Source organism: Rhincodon typus, chromosome 9, assembly GCF_021869965.1.
Source record: "Rhincodon typus isolate 14 chromosome 9, sRhiTyp1.1, whole genome shotgun sequence".
Lineage (NCBI taxonomy): Eukaryota > Metazoa > Chordata > Chondrichthyes > Orectolobiformes > Rhincodontidae > Rhincodon > Rhincodon typus.
The window spans coordinates 38,535,797-38,558,364 of record NC_063340.1 but is presented as its reverse complement, the minus strand read 5'-3'; positions in this window follow the sequence as shown (position 1 = coordinate 38,558,364).

Genomic DNA, 22,568 nt, shown 5'->3' with positions numbered 1-22,568 from the left:
AAACATCAGCCTTTCTGCTCCTATGATGCTGCTTGGCCTGCTGTGTTCATCCAGCTCTGCATCTTGTTATCTTAAAACACTGACAGGTAATGAAATACTTCTGAGGTTTAGTCACAGGAAAAAGCAGTCCATTTGCACGCAGGCAATCCCAATAACAATGAATGTGAGAATGATCAACTATCAATGGACTTATTTTTTAATGCTAATTTGACAGCCATCGTTGCATTTGGGTTTCACATGGTTATATTATGGAATTCAATATCTGCCTGATGTTTAATGAAATTGGATATAGTACACAACAAAAGTTATTCCTTAGAGATAGCAAGAACTGCAGATGCTGGAGTCAGAGACAGCACAGTGTGGAGCTGGAGGAACACAGCAGGCCAGGCAGCATCAGAGGAGCAGGAAAGTTGACATTTCAGGTCGGGACCCTTCTTCAATTGTTCCATTACTCATTTATCTGAACCAGTAACAGTTTGCTTGCTCTTGCAAATGGTGTGATGGGAAGGGCCAGATAGCAATGAGATCAATGCATTTCCTATGGCCTAATGTCAACAGAGTCATGGGATGGGTACATAAGGAGTGCTCAAGTGTCAGTGAATTGCGATCCTTCCTTACACATTTTTCAATGTGCCTTGCCAGCACTCCCTTTGGGTCTTTGTCATACTGCAGTCAGTGAGCCAATAGTCCACGAGGGGTATAAATTTTTGCCTAGGGTGTAGGATTTAAAAACTAGGGGCCATGTTTTTAAGGTGAGAGGAGAAAGATTTTAAAAAAAGACATGAGGGGCAATTTTTTTACACAGAGAGTGGTTCATGTGTGGAATGAACTTTCAGAGGAAGTGGTGGATGTGGGTACAATTGCGATATTTAAAAGACATTTGGATAAGTGCATGAAAAAGAAATGTTCGGAGGGATATGGGCCAAGCACGAGCAGGTGGGACGAGTTTAGTTTGGGATGATGGTCAGCATCGACTGGTTGAACTGAAGGGTCTGTTCTAGTGCTGTATGACTTTATGACTCTATGAGTTGGGTAGCAATGGGTCAGTGGACACCTCGTTGGGGATACCAAGGGTTTTCACCAAATCTAGCAAGGTTTCAAAGCCACATCTTCAGAGGTCATTTAGCCTGCTCGATCATCATCCAAGTAGTCTGGTGCCAAGTGTTGTACCTCTCCTCCGCAATCGTGCCAGGGTTCTGCACATCTGTGAGGAACCACAACTTCAGTGGATTGTCTTTGTTACTCAATTAGCATGATTGAAGGAAACCGAAAACTGACTCAATATTTAGGAGTTGTGACAACTTCCCAGGTACCTTGCACAGACTCGAAGAAACTATTTGTAGTGGCCACAGACTAGCCCCACATTGACTGAGTGAAAGGCCTCTCATTGCCTAGTGAGTGGAAGTCTTGATGGCCGAATGCATGTAGATGATATTACCCTGGTCTAAGAGGGATCTCAGTGGTCTCCTCCAGTGATACTTTCCCTCATGAAATCTCTGCTCCTCTGACTCTGGCCCTACTCCATTTTTCCCACACCCTGGCCTGGATTTTCAGCTCAAAAGCAGGTCTGCAGAGTCGGACCATTTGCCAGCTTGCTGCACTTGCTTTGGAGAAAAGTGGCCCTTCATTCTGGAGAGGGTTGGGGTGGGAGAGGTGTGTTTGTGCTGGTTTGATAACCTGGTTAAAAGGCCTACCTCAGTTCTCTGGGATTTTGTCTCAGCTGTATTTTTAAATATTAGGCCCTCTCGCCCTCACTCCCACATCCCCTAATCTCACCCACTCTCATGCCCCATCCGTCCTAAATCTTGCCAACCATTGCTCGTCAACCATAATCAGAGGTTTCTCACATGCTATGTGGCAGACCTTGCCCCACACTCATTCTCTCATCCTCTCATCATTCCAATGCCAACTTAGTGCCAATTCATGCCAACCCAGGCCCCCAACCCATCATGAATGCTCATTAAATCTCCAATCTACTGGAATAATCTTCACAGGTGCCATGTTCTTATCTGAACAGGCAACATGCATGTTATAAAACATGACTATGCATTCTAGGTGTGTACCTGGCAGAGTGGACAACATTGTCTCAGATCCAGTGAGTGCAGAGTTTGTCAGCTTCTCCAAATTTATACATTGTGTAAATGATAACATACATCAGAGTGAGGTTCTCCATGTTCAGTAGTTTTTAACAGCCTGGATTCACTGTAGATCGATCTTCCATATCTGGACCCAATGCAGTTCTAAACGGTGTCCAGACCCATTAATCTGCAACATTGATGCAGCCACGCTTGCTCACTTGAGCAATGATGGCCGAGGTAGGCAAGTCTGAGGCAAATAAAAAGGGGAATCATGAAAGGTGAGTGTTGTGCAAAGTGAAGCCAGAGAAGCAAGTTAAGAGATGGGGTTGTCGAGGGCAGTCGATGCACCCAAGTGAATGGAGACAGCAGTTTGGGACACACAGAGACTCTACTTCAGACAGAGTCTCTAATTAGAAAACAGGGGTGACAAGGTTTGGAAGCTGATTATTAAGGATAGGGAATGGAATAGAGTAATTTGAACAGCTGGAGAGGGGCAAAAAGCAATGAAATGGAAATAGAGTGGTATAAGTGTCAGGTTGGGTGCTGAAATCTCAATAGGTGTAGGTTCATGTGAAAAGGGAAGGGATGTCACCTGATACGATTAAAAGGCTCAGATTTACAGAGGGGTCTGAATGAGGTCACAGGAGAAGTGAGTTGAAAGGCATCTAAATGTAATGGAGAGAGAAGTACAAGAAGGGAAAGATACAGGCGAAAAGAACAAAAAGAGAAGTTCTCTTCCAAATCAGGAATGTAAGAATGCATAGTGCAAAAGAAAGGGCCTCCAGGTCTGTTTAACATGCTGAGGTTGTCTGAAAGCATAACCAAAGCAGGTGATTGAAAGTAAAGCTCGAAAAAAGTTATTGCATAAGCAATCCCTTAAGGCGTTTGCAATGAAGCCAAACAGTGACCATAAACTCAACGTCACTAATGCCACAGGTTACACCTCACTGGGGTAGCATGCTGGAAATCAAGCCCTGCTATTCTCAGAGTTGTGACAAAAGTTAAAGATTTTAAAATGTATGCAGAATTGCCCAAGTTACGTGATTTTCAGACCCTGGCTAACAGAAAGCACAGACCACATTTCTGCATTCAACAAGAATTATTACTTATTACAAGTAAATAGATTCTAGCTAGAGGTAAACTGTTATGAACCGTTGGCATACAACTACTAGTTAACCCTTTAAATCCTTAAAGCACCCCCTTACTCACTCTGTCTCACACACACATGCACGCATTCACACACACACAAACACATGTGTACAAACTCACAAACACACACACATGTATGCACACACACGGGCACACACTCACACAAACACACATACATAAACACACACACAAACACACACCCATGCACACACATGCACTCAAACACATACTCAACCACACAAACACACACAAAATAACATTGGTATTTTTGGCAGAGGAATCCTGACAAAGCAATTCACTGGTCTCTGTTCACAAGATCTGCTGAAATGGCTCTTGTACTGATTAAAATGCTGCTACTTGCTCTTACTTCTGTACCTTGTAGCTACCGAGCGTTGGTGATGGAGGCAATGGAAGCTTGTAGATGAGGTGTGAATCAAGCAGTTGCTTCGTCCTGGATTGTGTCAAGCTTCTTGAGTGTTGTTGGAGCTGCACTCATCCAGGCAAGTAGGGAGTATTCTATCACACTCCTGACTTGTTCCTTGTAGATGATGAACAGACACTGGGGGGTCAGGAGATGAGTTACTTGCTGCAGTATTCCTAGCCTCTGACACACTCTTGTAGCCACTGTGTTTATGTTGCAAGTCCAGTCGAATGTCTGGTCAATGTAATCCCCAGGATGTTAGTAGTGGGGGATTCAGTGAAGGTAATGCCATTGAATGTCAAGACATTATGTCTTATTGGTGATGGCCATTGCCTGGCATTTGTGTGCTGTGAATGTTACTTGCCACTTGTCACCCCAAGACCGGGTATTGTCCAGATCTTGTTGCATTTTTACATGGACTGCTTCAGTACCTGTGAATTAATAACATTGTTATTGACAGGCAGTGAGCCTTTGTCATTGATAACTGGTCACTAGTCCATAGACTAATAGACCTACTGTATTGCTGGTTGAAGCTCCATGTACACACACCTTTGGTTTCCCTCTTTTACTAGGACCAGCAGCTCTGTAACCATTGCTGACAATGAATGTCAAGTTGCTTCCTTGAAACATGCAGTAATCCTTCTTCAATCCATGGTTTTTAAAACAGTTACTTTACCATTTCAGCCCACAATCAAAAATACAGAAAAACAAAAAGTTGCTTGTGAAACACTCAAACTGATGCAGAACAGGGTTGCTTTGCTACTCCTGTATCCAATAGGGCCAGAACTAAACTGACAACTGGTCTATTGAGGATACATTTCTATTGCCTGGACTGGTCAGGAGAAGTATCCAGTGCACACTGGGCAGAATTTCCAGAAAAGTATAAAAATATTGTGCACTTCTTTACAATATAGTCATTTATAAAAGGTCGACTCTCATGCACCCGCTTTGATATTCTTCAATGGTTCTCCTTTGAACAATATACCTAGGTGCTACCTCAGCTGGAAGCTGATGGTTTTGTTACCTTACCACCGTTGAGTTTGGTGGATGTGCTCTGGAGACTCAGGGCCTAGGGGGGCTTCTGCCTTCTAGAGTTCTTTCAGATGGGAAGATGCAAGCTCCTTGGTCTGACCTGATGGATGGTCCAGGTACTGGGCACAGGGGAAATAGGATGGCAGGGGGACCTCTGGAGTGTCCTAAGAAGAGATTTCCTGTTGCTTCTCCTCCCTGCCAGTGTTCAATGATACCTTCTTCACAGGGATTGGGGCACATGGGGTGAGATAAAAACCAGGAGCAGGAGTAGGCCATTTGGCCCTTTCAGCCTTCTCCAGCATTCAATATGATTACAGCTGATCCTCTATCTCAATGCCTTATTCCTGCTAACACCCCACTGCCTTTTGATGTGTTTACAATCCAAAAATGCATCTATCTCTTTCTTGAATATATTCAGCAACTTGGCCTCCACAGCCTCTTGTGGTATAGTGAAGAAATATTTCCTCATCGCAGTCTTAAATGGTCTATCCTGTATCCTGAGGTTGGGTCCCATGGTTCTAGAGACCCCAACCATCCTTCCTATATCAGGTCTGTCTAGTGTTGTTAGAACTTTATACATTTCAATCAGATTACAGGAGGCCCCCTTACCATGCCAGTGAATAAATGCTTCCATGGACTTAGCAATGGAGTGAAAGTCCAAGCACAGATCTAACAAATATTGATTACTGTGCTGGACCTGGCTCCCCACGTGGTTGCAACCCAGTCCAAGGAGAGAGCCATGTGCCCACAGTCCTGTGCAGTGACATCAATCAGAACTTTTGTAGGTTCCTATGCTCTTTGACCCAGTCTTTCCATCTGGTCTGATGGACATCCCTTTGCTTGCCTTCGCATCTCTGTCAACTCATAAATGCCAAGTCTAGGTACTCAACATTGGTACTGTACTCAGAAGAGGCCTGTTCTCCAGCAGTCCTCTGAGAGTCAGAGGCCTCAGCTGTTTCTTCTTCCTGTAGTTGGTGGTCCATGCTGTTCTCTCCAGGAAGAGAGATGGGTGTGTCTGAGTTGCTGCAGGGTGAGGTGGGACACCATGATGGTGTTCCTCTGAAGACCCTGACTGCTCCTCCTCTGGAGTGTGATATATGAGGCTAGGAGAAAGGAGACTGGGGATTTGGCTCTGCATTGTCTTCGATGGCCTGCAATTAAGATCCAAAGGTTGCGGAAATAATTATATGGATGTGTTCTTGTGTCACCCTTACCAACGGTTACAGTAAAGCCTTGGTGCTTGATGTGAAATGCTGCTTGGAGTTTTCTCACAAGATAGTTGGACATATTCTATCTCAGCTCATGCATAGAACCCTCCTGCCAGCCTGCTGCTCAAAGGTGGTGAGGACCTAGAGTTCAGGCATTCTGTCCCCTGTCTTGGCACTCTCTCCCTGGTAATGCAGATTACTGTCCAACAGAAGGCCTAGCAAGGAAGACAGAATTTCCTGCCTGCCCTTAAACAAAATTTGGAATTTTCCCCATACATGCAGGTGTGGTGAACTTCAAAGAACATGGTTGCATAAGAAAATCTCCTCCTAAGCAGAATTACATCTTTTTTGTGGGTTCGCCAAAACACTTATCCTCAGAAAAGAAAATTGCAGCCAATTCCAGCAACACTGATCCTCTCTTTCAGCTGGAGAGCTAATGGAAGCTTGTGGGAGCCTGAACTCAATTGAATTGCACTTAAGCATTTAATTGGATGTGTCGGTCCTCCAGTGCAATTGAGGCCCCCAGACGGCAGCTGCTGTTGGCCCTTACCAGGTCCAATGGTTGCTGTTCTAATATCCAGGCTTAACTGTGCTTGACTAGCACAGACCTGGTGGGCTGAAGGGCCTTTTTCTGTGCTGTAGAGTCCTATAATTCTTGGACTGTGAGATTAACACTAGTGTCCTGCACATGGATGAGTAGGGAAGAATGGCGATCATGGGAAGAGGATAACTAGCAAGTATGTTGGGATTCGATGGGTCAATGCACTGAGGGCACAAAGTCGAGTTATCTTTCAATTAAGCACTGAGTGCCTGCAAATGAGAGATGGTACCTTTCCCATAAGGCTACTGTTCCAGGGTGACCATCTGGCTCTATAAGAGACCCGTGTTGTGCCCTGTCAAATCCCTGAGCAACCACTAAATTCCTTTGGCGTCAGGATGAACACGGGCTTTAAAACATTTATGATCCTAATAGACATTCTGCTTTTTACATTGGGACTTTCCAATTTTCAATTGTGTTTTCCCAACACTGGGATTCAGGCACAGATCCTCCTGGCTGATCTCCTGACCCACTTACTGTCATCTTCATTCTGCCAAGCTCCCCCAGATTCAGCTCAATGCTTTATCATCACATGCTAAAAAAAAAACAATCTGTTCATTGTAAAACTGTGTGGTATTAGATAAGCTTTTGGAATATTAAAATCTTTTTCATTGATGGTAATTTGTCATTTAAGTGAATGAATGACATGCAATACTGTCCTGCTGAGTGTGGTCATGTTTACAATCCAGCTGATTGAAAATAGAGGATTGCTGTTATAAAAATCCACAGATTTTCTAGCCTAAAATGGACAAACTGTTCTTTGCTTCTGCATTGTTGCAACTTGGGTTGCTCTTACAGTGATGAGATCAAAGTGGTTAACATTACAGTTTGGACAGACAGACAGGAATTCATTGTGTATTGTCAGGTGATGATGTTGCCATATTGACCTTTTGTCACTTTGTTCCAGTGTTCATGAGGGAGTGGTCATGCACTAGAACTACAGAAGACTGCATCTTCGATGTGGACTTTGGACCTGCTAAGGCAGTTGGCAGCAGCTTTAAGCCACAGACGTGTGACAATTCTGGAAATACAGGTTAAACATTTTGGCTAAAATAGAAAGATAGGACTTCTTGACCTATCAGAAAAAGCAGGGGGAATGCACTTCTTTAAAATCAATTAAACAATGTTTGTGATTATTTCTATTTTACAAGAATGTAATCAAAGCTCAAACCATTTCTTGTGTCTTTGCTTTCAACCTCACTCAAATTCCTTTCCTTTTTATTTTGCCTTGGCATGCACTTTTCTCTTTGTTAAATATTTGAGGACATCTGTCATGTGTGATGAACATTGTTGAAACGTAAAGTTATTGTTGATTGCGCAGGCAATGTAAATTTCAATGTGTGGTTCAATTTGAGCTCCTGTAATTGTAGTCTATTTTGTGCATTCCGTCATTGAGAATCTAAGCAAATGTGGAAAAATTCATGGCCAGTGGCCCTTATTTCAGAAGCTAGAGCCCATGAAATGATAAATCTGTTATTTCCTCTTGGATTTCCATTGTCTGTTGCACTGAATTTTGAAAAATATCCTATACTTTATCAACTGGTTAAATGTAAGTGCAGTTCTCATATTTCTCTGATAAATTCAGAGAAATGAGATCTGTGATACCAGTTTTATTGATTGCTATTTGTTCTTCACTGAACAATCCTACAATCAGGAAAAGCCTAAGAATTATAATTTGATCTCTTGGAATTATACCACAGTTGTGGGAGAAATTGTGACCTGTTTTCTGTAAGAGATATATTGTGGCTTAATGTAGCACTGATAAAATCCTATTCCTTTGGCTTATTTACAAGATGATCACTTAAAGCATATTCAGTGTTGCAAGTGGAATGGCAGCTCAAAATTATAGGGAAATAACAATAGCTTGCTCTAATGCTGAGTCTAAAACTGCAAAGAAAGATCTGTAAATGTGAGGCACTAACCATTGCAGTGGTCATTCAATCAATCTGTTTCCCAAAACAGTATTTTCAAAAGGGACAACTGCCTGATGAAAGCCAGCCTAATTGTTTAACGCTTTTAGTTTGAATTAAACTTTGCACCTACGCTGACAGTGATGAATTAAATGGGCTCCTTTTTCAATAGAGTCATCCTCTTTAAACAGTGACCGAAAGGTGCTTCCCCTCTTCCTCTCCACATCAGAAGCTCAAACTACCCCAGAGTGTAAACCAGCATAATTTGTCATTGAAGCTCATGCCAATTAAATTGATTGTGTTGAACAGAACCTGGAGATCTCAGCTGCAAACACTGTGGAAAATGGTCTTTTGTTTATAGTCTATTCCTAGGTGTGAAACTAAGACATGATTCAGCCCTGAAAGATGCTTTAGATATAGGTTTAACTTTCAAGACAGATACAGCATAATCAAACAGTCATTCTGTCCAAAGCTTGCAGTGTGGATTTGTGCAAAGAGCCTTAATCCAGTTTGGAGGGAAATTAGAATTACATTAAAATAAGTGATTACAGTAAATAGCACATATGAAACCAGGGCGCAAAGAACTGCTCCTGGGGGTCACAGAGCATTGCTTAAAATTCAGTGCACGTTACTCATTAAATCACATCGCACATTTGGAAACCCACAAAGTAACTGTGGACATCTTCAAGCTTTCTCCTAAGAAGTAGAACATTTTTGAATTTTCACAAAGACCAAAATTGAGAAATCAAGACCACAGGAATTTAACCTAAGGGTCAGTTGCAGATCTTCTGTTCCTTATACAAAAAGAATTCATACAGTATATGTTCGCACTATTTCTCAAACAAGGCAGCAGTGTTGAAGCTCTGGACCAATCAATAGTGTTGAAGAATCAAAAGTTTTTATAAGTAGTTTTTTTTTAGCCCCTGCTTTTAAATGCTGTCAGACATCTGCCAGTATATCCATGGAGACACATTCAAGAACTCTTTCATCACTTCCATTAAAGTCCTCTCAGATGTCTGCAGTGGAGTTCTCGTTATGTACTTCTCTGAACTGAGCAGTGAACTGCACAGGAAAACCAGAAATTCTGCAGATTGATTACTGGCTAAATCCGTAAAATTTTATGGACAAAATAGTACTTAGAAAACCTTTGCCAATTAGGAATTATATCTTTGAGCACATCTCTGTGGGTTCAAATAATTTGGCACCTAATTTACCTGTATGTATCTTTGAATGAAAAGAAATGAATTTGATGAATGCTGTTTGCTTAATTCTATATGGTGGACTTTAATCTTAAACTAGCACTTGCATGAAAAGGGAGAAACTTTATTTTATTCGTATGTTTATTTACACACTTTATTTTCAATCATTTGCAAGATGTGGATGTCACTGGAAAAGTCAGCATTTACTGCCCATCTTTAATTACACTTAAGAAGGTAATGGTAAACCACTTCCAAGACAATTGAAAGGCTGGTTAGGGTTTTCAGAGTATGGTTCAGAGTCAATCACATTGCCATGTGCCTAGAATCACAGATAGACCAGAGCAGGTCAGGAAATTTCCTTGCGTAAAGGACATTACTCAATAGTTGGGATTTTATGACAAGTCAATAGTAATATAGTCATACTAATATTAGTTTTTTTTCATTCTAGGTTTATTTAATCAACGGAATTTAAAGTTCTAAGTTGTCTTTGTGGTATAGTATTTAGACCTCCAGATCATTAGTGCAGGATCCTAAATTACTAATCTAGTAACATAACCACTAGATACTGCTTCCATATTTTATTCTTCTTTATAAGAAATACTTTCATTAACAACATTTAATTAATGCCATACTTAATTTAACTTACTCAGAAAGATCACAACTGATTGGAAACTGCAAACATAACATTCCTTTTCGAGAAAGGAAGAAGGCAGTAAAAAGGAAACTAAAGGACAGTTAATATTTGTCACCAGAAATAAAGTTAGAATCCATAATAAAGGAAGTAGTCATAGAAAAATCACAATGCAATCAAACAAAGTCAACATTTATGAAAGGAAAATTATATCTGAAAACTCTATCAGGGTACTTTGAGGATGTAATAAATAGGGTAGATGAAGAACAAACAGTGGATATAGTGTATTTGGATTTCCAAGAGGTATTCAATAAGTTGCTACATGAAAGATTAATATGTAATAGAAGTGCTTATGATTTTAGGATAGAATGATGGCGTGGAAAGGGTTTGGCTAACTGACTTGAAACGGAAAGTGAGAATAATTGGGTATTTTTTTAAATGGGCAAACTGTAGCTAGTGGGATTCCACAGAGATCAATGCTGGAGCATCAACTTTTTACAAGTTATATTAATGACTTGGACAAAGGGACAGAGAGCACAAAGCTAGATTTTCTGATGATGCAAAGGTAGGTAAGCAAACATGTTGTGAGAAGGGCACAATCACTTGATTTTCAGAGTTGTGAAGACTCTCCACCTTCTTCAAAAGGGCACCAGGATGTACGGTCTGAAAGCCTTGTCCCCATTTCCATCAGAAGCTATTTTTGTAAAGGGGTCAGAGGGTCTAGACACAAGATATGATTCACACATGGGAGACCCAGATCTACAGGGCCATTTGAAATCAGTTTAAAGTTCCAAAAACTTCATTTTGCTGGAGTGGTGTACATTTGCCCAGAGTGTGACTTATAATTTTTCAGAGAAATGTATATGTGCATAAAGTATGGATACAGTATGTGGCGTCAAGCTGCCAAGTTATTTAAATCCCTGCACTTTAACTTTAGGGAAAAGAAATGCTGTCTCCACTTGGAAAAGATCAGTGCTTGAGACTTCAATCAATGTTTATTAACATTAGTCTGAGGGCTAATCATTGTAGTGTAATTATTGTTTGCCTGCTTCCACAACCTGTTATTGTCACTGAGGGAGGATAAGTTTGTGGTTTCATTAACAATTCCAAGAGGTTAGTTATTAAGGGATTAGCTTTCTTTGCTGTGGATCATGAATACAAATGTTTCATTTTATAAGGGATTAAGTATTTGAAAGGATTCAAATGTATTGAGCAGATTTTTTATCAATGAAAGTATTTTTGATAATGATGTTTGTATATAATACATAGAACTTTATTTTATTTCATCTCATCGTGGCATCACGTGATTGATACTTGGTGGCATGTAGAGTGAAAGGACAAATGATGGCAAGTGGGATCATTGGTTGGCATGAGTGAATACTAAATTAGCATAGAGCGAAAAGGAGGTCATAGGGACGAATGTAGGGATCATATGCTGACATGGGTTGTCACTAAGTTTACATTGGAGTAAGAAAGAACCAAGGGAATGAGAGCAGGCTCATGTATTGGCATCAAGTGTAAGTGGGTCCATGGAAGAGGATAAAAGGACATTGGTTAGCATAGAGATCATGAAAAGCCAATGAGTGGGTACAAAGATATATGTTGGCTGACACTTTAGAGGCAGCATGAAAAGTGCTAAATTTGGAATTAGATGTTAGGCAGAGACCCTATTTGCCTGCTCACGTAGATGTAAAAATCCTATGGCTTTATATTGAATATATTGAATATCTGTGGAGAGAAACACAATCAACATTTTGCTCCCAATATGACTCAATGGTACCATTGAACTCAAAATATTAACTCTATTTCTTCCTCTACAGATGCTGCCAGACCTGCAGAATTTCTCCAGCAATTTCTGTTTTTATTTGAGTTCTTCCTGGGGACCTGGCCAATGTTTATCCCTCAATCAATATCACAGAACAGGCAATCTGGTGATTATCACACTGCAGTTTTGTGGGATCTTGCTGTATGCATGTTGGCTGTTCTGCTTCCTATGTTATTGCAGCGACATCGTTTCAAACATACAACACTGACTCTACAGTTCTTTGAGTTGTCCAGTGCTCTTGAAAAGAGCTACATAAATGCAAGTCTTTCTTTCTATGAGATAAAGTTTACAGAGCATGGAATATGGAAGTCACTGCCACAAGACTGTCTAAGCCGGGGATGTGAGTTCCACAGCAGATGAACTGAAATAAAAAATGAACGGGGAGATGTCACAGAGATGAAAGTAGTGTTTGCGAATTAAAGGAATGCAGAATTGTAATGTTAGCTTGAGATTGATTCAGATGCCAAAGTTGCAAGTAGTCTGATTTACTCATTGAAGGGCGAGGAATGGATGAGAGTTTAAGTAATTTAAAACACCTACTTCCACAGAGTTATCATCGAGCTGGATAATTCAGTGACGTTTGTGCTGCAAAATCATAATCAGTGTATGCAGATGTAATGCCAAATGCCCAGATGGTTGTGCCTGGATCATGTGGCATACCATTCAAAAAGATATTATAGCTGCAAATATGCCCACCATACCAATGTAGCTGTCTCGTTCACTTCCTTAGGAATGAATTTCCTGTTCCAGGTACACATCCAGTGGAATTCCCTGGTCAGCACTGTTTGGAGTTGTATCCAAGAGTGGTGACAGCAGGGGTGAGTTGGACAGAATGGAACAGAAAGCAGCAGAACAAATGCAGCAGCTTTTCTCAAGAATGTTCAGTCAGTCAATTTATCAACAATAGTCAACATGCAATTCACTCTGATGTGGAAGCTTTCAGTATAGGGCTGTTCAATAAATGTTTGTAAGCTTCCCTAAACATGTTTTATGCAGGTACTTAAAGAAACAAAAGGTGTGCTGTCATTCAGCCCAAACTTGGTGCCACTTTGCATCAATTAAATGTCATTTTAAAAAGCGGCTAACAACCACATGCACCAAGCACAAACCTTAAAACTTTCCCTCCAGTAGTAATTGTCAGTTCAGTCCCAGATGGTCTGATTTCAAGTGACCAGTGTCACAGAGATAGACAGGGTCATTTCCATTTCTCAGAGACATGAATAGCAATCACCTCCTCTGGTTCTTCTTCCATTTATAAATCACAAGATCACAAAATAATTACTGATGCAGAAGGCCATTTAGCCCATCCAAATAGATCCTTCCAGACACTCTTCCATTGCTAAATATATTATTTTGCTAATGGTTTTCATCTCCTGTACCCTTCTCAAAGTCCTTAGCAAAGATGAATTTACTGATAGTATTTCTAAAATTATTTTCTACTAATTTAAACATGTATTCATTTCTCTTAATCCAAAATTTATATTAATGTTCTAGATTAAACTTTGCAAATAGTTTACTATTTCATAAACCTGTATAGTAGGCTTGTTCAACAATTGACCAGGTCACAACGCATCCTATTAAGGAGTCCTGTGTGGCCCAAGTGGCTATTGCTCAAAATACCTGTAAGTGTGACTGCAATTTTTTGCAAAGAATTGTTCCCCTAACCAGAGGCCATTTCACTCCCACAATTGTTGGTGTTCAGTCAAAAATTCAGGAGAGAATTGGTCTTTAATGAGAGGAGCAGTGAGCAGGGCAGTATGATAGGTTTCACCTAGCCTGAGGGCTGGACCCACGGCATTGAGTGTGTGGGCCAGGGACTGTCTGTGGGCTTCATGAGGATGAGGAGAATGATAGTAAGGTATCAGTGATGAGTGTGAGAGTGGAGCAAGAGGCGAGCCGTTTGAGGTTGGAGGGAGCTTTGAGAGCCCGGTTGTTGGACTGAGGTGAATGTCAGGTCACAGAGGAGGTTGAAATTCAGGCTGTCAGGAAACTTTTTTTTTTCCCCTGTTTGGCCTCATCAGCAGTAGTCAACTTCTCAATACCCTGATTGGTTCATCTTGCAGAGTCCCTGATTAAATTTTCATTCAGGTTGCTCTAATTGGACTGGAGGCGTGAATGTGTGAGTGTGACTGGCCGGGTGAGTGGGAGAGTGAGTGAGTGAGTGTGACTGGACGAGTGAGTGGGAGAGTGAATGAGTGAAAAGGGGGAGTTGTGAGTAAGTTGGATTGGTGTGGACATCACCTGCCCCACCTGCCCCACCCCCTCGCCACCTTGCCAGCTAGGAGAGTGTTGTTCCAGGCATGACCTGAGGTTATTCTTTATTAAACCAAATTCTTCAGCTTGGCTCTGAAGAAGAGTCCCAACCCGAAATATCAACTTTCCTACTCCTCAAATGCTGCCCGACCTCTTGTGTTCCTCCAGCTTTACACTGTGTTGTCTCTTCAGCTTGGCTCCTGTTTCCACCTCTTTCCCTGTTAATCAGGACTTGACATTCTTTTTAACTCTGCATCACAGCCAAAAAGGTAAAAAGAAGGGTTCAATTAATTAGATCCGCTGCCTGGTATTTTTGAATAGTAATTTTTATTAACTGCTCATTTCGTTGATCAATTTATTGGTTGGGATCTCCCCATCCATCCCTGAGCCCATTGTGACAAACTTTATCTTTCTGAAATATGTTCACTGGCCTCCTGAGTGGGACGGGAAAAGAAATTTGGTCCTAGTGTGAAAAGGTTGGACAAACCTGTTCTATAAGTTCAGCTGTCAGGTACCTCTTGTCTAACAAGGAGCCCCAAGTCTTTCTCATTATTCAACCCCCCGACAATATAGGGCCTTGGTTTTTACAGCACCATGGCAAGGCTCTCTGGGATTCTGGTAATATCTGATTAACCCACAGGGTCAGACAGCCTTATTGGAATCACTACTTGCAGAGACCTTCCCAGTAACTGACCAGATTGACTGTCTGACCATTGAGTGGGCATTTGACCATAGCCATTGGCAGTCAATGGTTGTACTAGGAGAGCAAGCCCATTTTCCATTTCAGGATAGGCTGGGGTTTTTTGGAACTGGAGGTATCCCAAATATTCCTTGAAGATCCTGGAGAAAGCCTTCTAAACTCATCTCGGCCCTCAAGTCACACAAAATCTCAGAGCCTCTTTAGTCAGTTATAGCTCTTCCTGCACTGATGTTGCTGCTTCTCAGCATTCACTCTGCATGGACCTTAACATTACATCATCATGAATATTAAGGTAGCCAGGAACAAGACAAGATCCAAAACTTTCAGACTGAATGATTGATCAGCTTCTGTCTGCCCATATTGGGGGTGTGACAAGATCCAAAATCTAAAAGCCAGTCCTCATGTCTTTTCTTTCCGCCTCCTCCAGTAATGACTGTCTATTCTCTTTCAGTGACCAAAGCTGGACAGGGTTTCTTCATTTATTATTTCAAGGGTTGTGAGCGTTGCTAGCTGGGCCAGCAGTTATGGCTCATCCTTAATTTCCCTCGACAACAGTATTTCACATTTTGCTAGGGATTTAAAAAGGATTTGTCATTCAGTTGGCAACATCCTGGATCTGACCAGAAGCTTTTGGCTGAATATTCCCATATCTAGGCTAAGTTTCATCAAGTTCCTTGGAAGCTGTCTCTCAATGAGGCTTAACATATAACCCAAACTCATCTCATTAACTACCTATCAATCCCTACTGTGCCCTTCTCATCTGATGTTAGCCCAATTCTCCCACTTGCCACAGCTAGACGTACTCATTGTTGCAGATGTTGTAGCATCACTAGCACAAGCACCATATTTAAAAGGCTGTGGTACATCTGGTCAAGCATTGGCAATCCTGACCTATCCTTCATGCTGGCAGATATTTGACCAGGACATGCCAAGTGAGGGCTAATTCATACTGGCTTTGGTTGACGTCGATCTGGTGGTCCTGGTGGACGGGATTGTGCAGAGGAGTGATATTGTCCTTCCTCAGGATTGGCAGAGGAGGCCATGACATCAGAGTCTGAAATCACTACCTGGGTCAGTGTGGTGCCCACCATTTGCTGAAATGCCCAGCAATGCAGGAAGAAGGTCAGTGCAGTTCATTCCTCAAACAGTGAGTCTCAAGCTCAGTCTCTTCATTTTGATAAACACCAAACATAAACAGGCCTTCCCTGTAGCCCTCGCTGTCAACCCCATAGGCTTTACACTTACCCCCAGTGTCCACGCAATCTATTTTTTGAAATCTTCATCTGCCTATTTTAGTTTCCCAGCCTGAGGTATATCACATAAAGATGACTGATGCAGTAATGCACTGTACTGCATGGACATCAGTGTGCTATTTACAGTCAATGATACCCCTTCATAATTAGTTGCCCCTGTTCAGTACTGTAATGCCCTCTCTGTCCCAGTGTTCTAACTCCAATCCCCACAACTGAGTTCCCCATCCACCCTCACACAGCAGTGGCCCCTGATAAACCTCCTTTGTCTTTGAGCTGAAGCACTCCCAGGACCAACCATGGCCCAGTCCCTTGAGTGACTTAGCAAGGCAGCCTCGAGCAATGAGAGAACAGTGCACGGTTCCCTAAGCATGTTCCTTTGACTCCCTGGACTGATTGCACTCGACTGACTGACAGGGCCTTACTGTGACCCACTCCCTCGCAAGTAGAGATACAGACTCCCTGACCCTGACTGTCCTGACCATGCCCAAGCTTCTGACATGGGAGCTGCACTGACTGACTGTGCCAAGACCCCAAGGGAAGCATGCTTCACTGTGGATTACTCTTCTTAGATGTTAGAATGTGGCCACTTGGTTGGTACACATACGATGAGTTGGTGGCAGGAGTGCAGGTGTGGGATTGACTTAGCCCTGTGCTGTACAGCAAAATGTCCACCCTCTTAACTGACCAGTGTAGACAAGCGTAACCAGCTGCCTGGCATTGTGTTTGTGTTAAACAGCAAGACAAGAGAGAAGTACTGTGAGCATTTATGGTGCGACTGAGGGGGCAAAGAACTAAAACTCAGGGCAAGACATGGCAAATCAAGGCAGGAGTGCTGGGATGCAAAGCAGGGAGACTACCTACAGCACATAAACTGCAGTGGTTCAAGAAGAAAACACCCCATCATCTTCTCAAGGACAAGTAGGGATCATTAATTGATGCTGGCCCAGCCAGGGAGGCTCACATCCCTGGAATGAATATAGAAAAAAACTTCTCACTGCTCAGTGGTAAGAATCATATCTCCACTTCCAGGAATTGGTTGGAAAATGGGACTCATTATTCCTAAAGTCAAGAATGGCACCACTCAACGTTTCATGCAATTCTCGCAAATTTCTTGCCCTGGTCCACGTCATTCAGGAACTAGGAATTCCGTTCAAGTGTCATTGCAGAACTTATTGGCCACAGTTAAAATGTCAGAATGTGATTTAACAGACTGATGACTGATCTTCCACAGGGGTTAGAAAAATTAGTGTGTTAAGGTATGAAATAAATAAGCTAAAGTGAATACAGAAAAAAATCAGTAAGTATGGCAGCATCCGTGGTGAAAGCACAGAAGTTATTGTTTCAGTATGTGACCTTTCAGCAAATTGATGACCTAAAGTGTTAATTCAGTTGCTTTTGCCACAGATCTGGTGAGTTCTCACAGGATTTTTTTGTTTTTCTTTTAGATTTCCAGCATTCACATGTTGCCTTTGAAACAAACACATTTGTTTAACCTCCTGTTGGTTTTGCTGATTGTTCTGCATTGGTCTGACATGTGTAATGGTGACTCCACTCAGATTCCTTGGTTTCTCTCAATTCTATCCTATGCTGTTATAGCACCATTCATGGAGAATATGACACACATTTTCTATTCCCATGTGCAATACTTTACATTTGACTGAACTAAATTAAATTTGCCATTGTTCAGCCCACTCTCAAATTTTGCCCACCCCATTCTGCAATTTCTGGGCTCCCTCCTTCTGTTTCACTTGTCCCTTTTCGATATCTACTGCAGATTTGACCAATTTGCACTGTTGAAAACAGTCTTTTCTATACTGCAGGGTTATGTCTACTGGGAAATTAATTGAAAATTCATTTTAATTGTGGTTCTTCAAACTTTCTTCTCTTTTCAATTCACATTTTCCTCCCCAGAGATGAATGATACTGGTTATCTATCATCAGTAATTTTTATCCAGAATTATGACGTGACTGCAGATTGGTTTCAATATGTCCATGTACAACAGCTGTTGTCATAGAACTAGTCAAGTGTGTTTCTTATCTATTGCCAGTTCTTTCATCTTTACTGTAAAGTGAGAGTAAATTTTAAGTTTGAATTAACATTTTTATTGAAATCTGTGGAAAAAATTTCCAGAAAAGGTTTTTATGAGGAACATGTACAAGGTCATTAAAATAGAGAAATAATGGACACAGGATCAAAATTCAGCCAGCATAAACCAAAGATTTTACTGCAAAGGTTTAAGTGAGGTGATTTTTTTCTTATTCATATTTAGTCACAGTATGGCACCTCTCCAAATCTGGTCACACATTTAGATGTGGTTCACATACCTTAACCTTAAATAGTATGATTATTCATAGGTCATCACTTTCTATCTAATCATTTTCCTAACCTTCCAATTTCATAGTGGCATGAACTGAGAATATTGATAGGAGATGTATTGATTCATCTGATTTTAAATATCGTGGACTTTAAGTGATATTACATATGATCTGCAAGGGTTGAATAGGCTTCCAGATTTGGGAGTACAGCTCAGTGAAGAATAAAATAGGTTGGCAAATTGCATGATTGTAAAGACCTAGGACTAGGAATGTCCTGCTATTGGAAATGGTTAAATAGGCAATGATCCAATGATTTAGCAGTCAGAGTTTTGGCTTCTCAGCTGCAAAATATTAGATGCAACTCTTCTTGTATCCACACCTACTCTTCCCTCAAATAAACTTGCTGCAGTTGTAAATAAGAACCACAGTCATGTTGTTCATGAATTACTGCATACAGATTCTTACACCATAGAATAAGGATATGAAGACAAAAATGCTCTGACCTTGATATGCATGTCTGTTAAATTTGTTTTGGAACATAAAACCAAGAGACACCAAGATCAAATCACATTTTTTTTAAATCAAGCATGTTGTGAAATCCAAAAAGTTAGGTAAACTGAATAATTTAGCTAAATTGAATCCAAGCATTGATAAAGCTAACTGGAGTAGATGAGAATTAACATGGGGTGGGGTGTATGAATTTTAGCATAGCTTTCCAGAACAAAATCCATAGGATCAAATGGAATTCTGATTTTACATCCAGGTCAAAGTTACTCTCCACTGATGGAGATCCAAAACAGATCTGGGGTAAAATCAGTACTGCAATAAATCCTGTCCTTTCCTTTTGCGGCAAGTTAGATTAAATCCCATAATCTTTAACACCAGTGATGGACTGTGCGCCTACTAATTCAAATGTTTCACCAGGATATGTTTACATAAAGAAAGATCACACATATGCTTTATCTCAAATGTAGCTTTAATTTAAATCCAGGAAGAAATAAGCTTAACTATAAAAGAAAGTCTTGCATTTACACAGTTCTTTTCACCATCGCTGAACATGTCCAAGTACAGAACTTTTTGAACAGTAATTACTTCTATAACGTAGGATACATAGCAACTGGTAGGACCTCAGCAAACTCATAAACAGCATTGTTATAATGACCAGATAAAAAGTGTTTAGTGTATTGCTGACTGAGGGGTAAATATTGACCAGGACACCAAGGAAAACTCTACCATGGGACTGGTGCCAAGGAAATTTTATATCTACAAGAACAGGCAGGTTGATTTAACAGCACAGTTGCTCAATGAGGAGCATTGTTGCCTCACAGTGCCAGGGACCCAGGTTTGATTCCATCCTCGAGCAACTGTCTGTGGGGAGTTTATACATTCTCCCTGTGTCTGTGTGGGTTTCTTCTGGGTGCTCTGGTTTCCTCCCACAGTCCAAGGATGTGTAGGTTAGATGGATCAGCCATGCTAAATTGCCCAAAGGGTCCAGGCTAGGTGGATTAACCATGGGAAATGTAGGGTTATAGGGTAGTGCTTGGGTCTGGGTGGGATGCTCTTCAGAGTATCAGCGTGGGCCAAATAGCATGCTTTAGCTGTAGGGATTCTATGATCCCATCTGAAAGGTGGCACCTCGGACAGTGCAGTGCTTCCTCAGTGCTGCACTGAAGTGTCAATCCTGGTTTTTGTTTTCAAGCCCTGGAAGAACAAAACTACAATATAATTATTTGCAACAAATATATAAAACGGAAAAAAATTAAATTAATTCAAAATCGTATTTTGGTCAATTGCTAAAGTAGACATTATTTGCCAAGATGGTTCTCATCTCAAATCTATGATAATCTGAGGTTAGAATCTTGTTTAAGGTGAGGAAAAATATCTGAAATAAAGACAAAAAGTGTTGGGGAAACTCAGCAGGTGTGGCAGCATGAGTGGAGAGAGAAACAGAGTTAATGTTTCAAGTTCAGTATGATGAAGTACAGGAAAGAGGTCAGTGGTATTATAAAGACAACAATCTCTCCCTCAAAGTCAGCAAAATGAAGGAGCTGGTCATCAACGTCAGGAAGCAGAGTGGAGGACACATTCCTGTTTGTAACAATGGTGTTGAGGTGGAGATGGATGAGTGCTTCAAGTTCCCAGGATTAAAGATCACCAACAATCTGTCCTGGTCCATCCACATCGATGCTACGGTTAAGAAAGCACACCAATGCCTCTACTTCCTCAGAAGGCTAAGGAAATTTAGCATGTCCATAATAAGCCTTACCAATTTTTATGATGCACCATAGAAAGCATCCTATCCAGATACATCACAGCGTGGCATGCCAACTGCTCTGCCCAAGACCTTAAGAAATTATAGTGAGTTGTGAATGCTGCCCAGTCATCACACAAACCAGCCTTCCTTCCACTGACTTCTCTATACTTTCTGCTGCCTTGGGAAAGCAACCAGCATAGTCAAAGACCCCTCTCACCCTCATTATACTCTCTTCCACTGGGCAGAAGATACAAAAGTTTGAAAGCATGTACCAACAGACTCAAGAACAGCTTTTCGCCCACTGTTATCAGACTTTTGAATGGACCTCTCATATATTAAAATTGATCTTTCTCTACACCTTCTCTGTAGCTCTAACACTATATTGTGCATTCTGTTCTATTATCCTGATGTACTTACGTATGATAGGATTTGCTTGGATAGCACATAAAACAATACTTGTCATTGTATCTCAATAACGTGACAATAATAAAACAAAATCAATCAAATTCTTCAAAATGAACAAGAGCCATACCAGACTCAGAACATCATCCCTGTTTCTCTCTCTGTGCAGCCAGACCTGCTGAGTTTCTCTGGCACTTTCTGCTTCTATTTCACATTTCCAGCATTCACAGTACTTTGTTTTTATAGATAAATATCTGGGTTTTGGGCTGACAATTCCAGGGATAGGTTTGTCCAGATGATTTAAGATCTTGGGGGTGAAGTATCACTGACAGAACATGGGCACAGCATTAGGGGATAAGAAGAATGTATTCTTCCCCTCCTGATCTTTGGGGGAAAATGTCATCCTAACTCTTTTACTCTTTCATTCTTTTACATAAACAAACGTTTATGTTGTAATTAATCCCCTTCTTTCTCAGCTGTAGCAAGACATCACAATGATAAGGTGTTTCATGGAAAAATAAAGAACAAGCAAAGAGATAAACAGTCAATAGGTTAGAGTTGGGAAGGCATATTGCAATTTCCTAAATACAAATCTGTGATAGGTTCTGGGTGAAAACATTTGTTTGTCTTTTAACTTGATTTCAGGGGAAATGCATGAATGAAACTTGTAATGGCAATAATTTTTCGAAAATGGCCATGTTTATGTGTTTACTATGGTGATCATGAATTGATTATCAAACTCCAGCAGGAACTATATTTGTAGGCATAGAGTTAAATGTAGAAACAGGGTGGGAAATTTTAACATGGATGTAGACTTGAGGACAGGCATAGGGAGGTTTAATCATGAAATTATTCTAAGTGCCTCAGGAATCAACGCAGTCACTTCCAGATTTAATGGAGGCAAATGAGAATGACACCCTCTGATTTAATCTGTTCTGCTGGTTTTACTCTGGGAAACTGGGATTCTCCATCATCAGAAAACCTGGCAGTGAGAGCAAGTGGTGGACAGCATTCCAGAGACAGACACTGCCTTTGCAGCCATAGCATGTAAGCCAAGAGAAGCAGAAGTACCTCTGGGTCAGTACCTAAAACAGCCACCCCCAATCTACCCCCACTCCTCTTCAACAGCTATTCCTATGCAAAAACCCAAATGTCAGGGATAGAGACCTCTTCCACGGTGTGAGTTTGGCCTTCCTTATCAGAGAAGCTGCATCTCTCAAAACAAGTCCTTCCAGGATCAACAGCCTCCCCTTTCCAAAAACACCCCCTTCCCTGCCCCCTCCATTAAACTCCCTCAGGGATTATATATCTTGGTTAACTGGTCCTGTGGGCTGCTGTG